Source organism: Myotis davidii, unplaced genomic scaffold (assembly GCF_000327345.1).
Source record: "Myotis davidii unplaced genomic scaffold, ASM32734v1 scaffold69, whole genome shotgun sequence".
NCBI classification, from domain to species: Eukaryota; Metazoa; Chordata; class Mammalia; order Chiroptera; family Vespertilionidae; genus Myotis; species Myotis davidii.
The window spans coordinates 2,981,325-2,986,408 of record NW_006300363.1 but is presented as its reverse complement, the minus strand read 5'-3'; positions in this window follow the sequence as shown (position 1 = coordinate 2,986,408).

The following is a 5,084-nucleotide window of genomic DNA, read 5'->3' as shown; positions in this document are numbered from 1 at the left end:
TTCTTTTGTTAAGCTTCAATGAAGTATAATGTGATTGTTAGAAGGGCAGACTCTGGGGCCAGACCACCCTGGGCAGTCACCTTGATTTTCTCACCTGTAAAAAGGGAATAATAATAATACTTCTTGAAAGGATTGTTGGGAGAGTTAAATGAGTTAATATACACATAAAGCTCTAAGAACAGTACCTAGTACACAGTGAGTGCCATATAAGTGGCAATTATTATGAGGATTAATCAAGAACTGTGCAAGACACTAGGATCTAATCACAACAGAGATCTGATTCCTGCCTTCGTGGAGTTTATGATCTAATAAGAGACCATAGGAGTCAAAGAACCAGACAAACAAAATGACAAATTGCAGTAAGTGCTATGAAAGAGCTATACAGGGACCCATGAGAGCATAACAGGAGAAGCCGAGTTGGGGTTGTGAGATCAGTGTCAAAGGTTTTCCTGAAAGAGTGACATCTGATTTAAGATCTAAAGCAGTGGTTCTCAACCTTGGCTGCACATTAGAATTACCTGGGAATCTTTTTAAAAATCCTGATCTCTGGGCCTCATCCTCCGGAAATTCTGTTTCTTTGTTATGGGGTGGGGCCACATTAGTAACAAACAGAATTTCCGGAGGATGAGGCCCAGAAATCAGGATTTTAAAAAGATTCCTAGGTGATTCTAATGTGCAGCCAAGGTTGAGAATCACTGATCTAAAGGAAGAGGGGGAGGAAGGGAAGAATTTCCTGGGCAGAGGGAACAGCCTGTGCAAAGGCCCTGAGATGGAAGATAATTTACTGTGTTTGAGGATCTAGTAGGCCAGTGCTACTGGGGAGACAAAGCAGAAAGGGCAATGGGACAAGGTGGGGCTGGGAAAGCTGGCCAAAGCCAAGTGTGTGCTCCTACAGCGAGGCCACAAAAATCAGAATCTTCCCTGCGTGTCTTCTTACCTATGCAGCTCACAGAAAGAGAAGGAAGAGGTGCTGTACACATCCATGCAAAGCAAATATGGAAGAAATGAATGTTCCCCTAAGGCAGTGATGGTGTACCTTTTGAGCTCGGTGTGTCAGCATTTTGAAAAACCCTAACTTAACTCTGGTGCCGTGTCACATATAGAATTTTTTTGATATTTGCAACCATAGTAAAACAAAGACTGATATTTTATATATTTAAATGCCATTTAACAAAGAAAAATCAACCAAAAAAATGAGTTCGCGTGTCACCTCTGACACGCGTGTCATAGGTTCGCCATCTCTGCCCTCAGGTGAAGTTTGATTCAAAGACACAATCTGTTCACACCCTAGGTGAGTCTTCCCTGGTGTTTTATTTTATACCAATGCTGGACTGATGCTGGTTTACAGCTGAGTATCACACACCAAAACTTCATGGGCAAGTTTAGTAGTAAGACTGTTATATGAAGTATGGCCTGTAAAGCGAACTCCAACACAAAATCTTTTATGAGACCCTCCTCTGAGGGACTACTCTGACCAGCCACCAAGCACAGATTTGGAGGCCCAAAGAGTGGAACATGCCTCCTGTCCTTTTATCCACCGGGGTGCTCCATCTCCCCAGTACCTGCAGTCAATTCCAGGCTACTGTTGCCACAGTAAGAGTAACCATACAGGAAGGCTGAGTTGTTGGATCACGGCCTCGCATTACTCATGCAGGCTGACAAGTTATCAATCTCTTCTAGGCACTCCCTGTTTCACACTTCTTCCTGTTGGCTGACTCGTCTATGTCCAACTTACTTGCTAAATCACTTACTTCAACCCCACTCCCAGGACTGGACTCTCTCTTTTAACCTACAGACGCACAGAAAGAAGGGCCCTGTTACGTATAAGGTACTGGAACCCCAAGGCTTATAACACTCCTGCCTTCAAGGAGTTAACCATCTAGCAGAGAAACTGTACAACACATGGGAAATATGGCAGGTTCCATAACCACGCCTCCTGAAGGCTGGCCTGGGAGGGTGCCCAGGCCCTGTCCAGGGTGATTCCCTACGATTCTGAGCCCGTACTCCCCTGCTCAGCTCTGCTTGTCAGTCCTTGGCCTATCCTGTGTTCACATAATTCCAAGTTAAAAAACCAAGAGTTCCTCAGGTATCCCCACAAGCCTGGCATATGCTCGACAGGTGATTTTGGGTGAACGAAGCTGAAAGATGAGACTGGGAACAGGGGTATATGTTCTGGCTCAGGCTCTGGGCAAGTCATTAAATTTCTCCTACCATCAGTATATGATTCTATGAAGGAGGAACAGAGTTGGAAGCTCAGAAGTGTGATGAGCTATGATTTCCCAGTCCCTCCTCTCCTCAGGCTTTGCTGTAGATTCTTCTCCCCCTAACTGATCAAAGCATGCCAGAACCCACCTGAGAATCTGAGAGAGTTTAGAAGTCCTGATGCCTCTGAACACAGTCATCCCCAATCCTGGTCTTTCAACATCTTGGTGTCTCTATGTATCTCAAATTATTGCAACATTGGCAATTAGTAATAATCTGATTCACTTTAAGGTTCAGGGTGGGGAAAAGAAATACCATAGAAATCAACCAATAATATGTGGGAGGAGGTAGGTTACTCCCAAGGACACATGCTGTGGGCTATAAAACCAACCATCTCCTAAACTGAAAGGGAGATCTCTATTCTTCTCCAAACCACAAATCAGATAAGTGATTGAACTTTACTCCAGTTCCAAAAGCCCCAGAGATTTCCAAATACTGAACCTTCAGATCAAGATGTCTTAGGGTTGGTTTTAGAAGCAACTGTGGTTTGGCTCCCAGTCAGTTGAAGAGCAAAACTACAGATAAACTTGTTCTTAATCTCTTATGTGTAAAGGAAACCGTTTTCTTGGTAAAACAAGACCACTGCAAGCGGAAAATGAACCCTAACAGAACTAGAGGATAAGGCCACTAGATTGTTCAGAGGTCAGCGATTCCCCGAAACTGGCTTTACATCTTTCATGCAGTATTTGAATTTGCCCAGAGATCTTATAAATCCTTCCCCCGTGGAAGAAACTACTTAATGTTCTTTGAGTAACAACTGAGGTCGCTGAGATAACTGGCTGGCCAGTCTCACACCTTGCTGTACCGCCAGGCCTTTCAACCCGCACCTGCTGCAAAGGCCTTCGGGCTGCGAGGCTGAGAGACAGATACCCAGTTCTCACAGAAAAGGGGAAGGTGAGTCTCACGAACTGTCCCCCTCCTACAATTTGCTTCCAACACACACATTCTCACCCTGATAAGTAAGTTCTTTTTTGTTTATATGCTTCATTCTTGTACCTTAACTATCGGACTTACCCCTCCCACAAATTTCTTCCACACCCACACCACCCTGGCTACTTCACTCTGGCTACAGAAGGCTCTCTTAAAACTCAGAGATTAATTTCACCTGCAAGGGTGCTGCAATGGGACCTGGAAAGTAATAGTTTTTATTCCTTAGGCATTTTGATATATGGAGAAGGCAGCAATAAGTAAGCTAAGTGTCACTTTAAATAATTCTAAACATTGTGCAATTCAATAACTAAGTGTATTTGAATGTAAGGCCAATTATTAGTTAAAGTTGATTTTTTTAAATCCTCCCCCTTGGATATGTTCTTATTGATGTGTTTTTTTGTTTTTGTTTTTTAAGAGAGAGGAAGGGGGAGAGAGAGAGCAACATCAATGTGAGAAAGAAACATTGATCAGTTGCCTCCCATATGCGCCCTGACTGGAAATTGAACCCCCAACGTTTTGGTTTACGGGAGGACACTCCAAGCAACTGAGCCACCCGGCCAGGGCAAAGCTGATTTTTTTTTTTAAAGCAACTGGAATACTCACCAGTCTGGAATGACTTGCTCTTTTAAGAGTTGGGCAATATTGGACTATATTAGAAACAAATACAATGCTAGATTCTCTATTCCTAGATCTGCTGCTAACCAGCAGGGTGTAGCGATCCCAATTCTCTATAAGATAAGCCCAAAGCTGTCTCTAGGCCAGGCCAGGGCTCTGTGATATTACAGGGCACAGGTAAACACATCTGCTCTGTCTAGGATTAAGGTACAGGAATTACTTAATGGCCTCAATCTGGCTGCACATTAGTCACCTGGGGCTTACAAAAATGTTTTTTAAAGAAAGGATGCCAGCCTCCATGCCTAAAGATGTTGATTTCAGTCACCTGGGGTGGGGCCTCCGCACAGGGGTTTTACAAAGCTCCCCAGGTGACGGACTCAGCCAGGGCTGAGAGGCACTGCCTCGAGTCACACATTCCTGGTTGCAGCTGGGGCCCTTCTTGCAGGTGTTTCTCTCGTTCCTAGAGACCCCTCAGGAGTCATGGGCCATTGGCTTTAAGAGAAAAGATGTCTGATTTCGTTTGGGCAACAAACTCCTCTGATAACTGTAGATCAATGGCAACATCAGGTTCTCTAAAGATCTGATGGCACTGTTTGTTCAGAAAATGTATGAAAAAATTCAGTTTCCATGACAAACACTCCTGCAGCCTAGACAAACAATTATTCCTCCACTGGAAACAGAGGGGGGAGGGGCAATAATCCACCGGAGAAAGGGTTGGTTTTGAATTATAATTATAAATTAGTCTACTAACTACGGAAATCATGTTTAATACATAAGACGACAACCCTGGATCAGGGTTCATTTTTTAATAGTGAAACATCATGCCGAGTGAAAAATGAAAGTGACTTGGAATAATCACAACCCATTTATCTCCTGGGGCTTGGCAATGTTAAAATTAATCTTATTACTGATATGAGGAGCCCAGCGAGAGGGCACCACACACTATGGGTCATGTCCACCCAAGCAAACATCCTGGAAGCCCCTCTCATTCTGTAGAAAGGAACACTACCGATGAAATCCCATTAAAGAAGATAGATTACAGCTAAAGCAACATCTTTCTCCCCTCCAAATAACCCACAACCCACTAGCCTGATGATAAACAGCTCCTTGTTTTATTGGTCTTCACAAGACTCAAAGAGGCATTCCATCGGTATTTGCTGAGTGCCCACTACAGTGAGTATGGCCGACTCACCATGCCAAATGCTAGAGGATGCGAGGACAGCAAGGCAGGGTCCCTGCCTTCTAGGACAGACCAGCAAGAGGAGTGTGACAGCCCC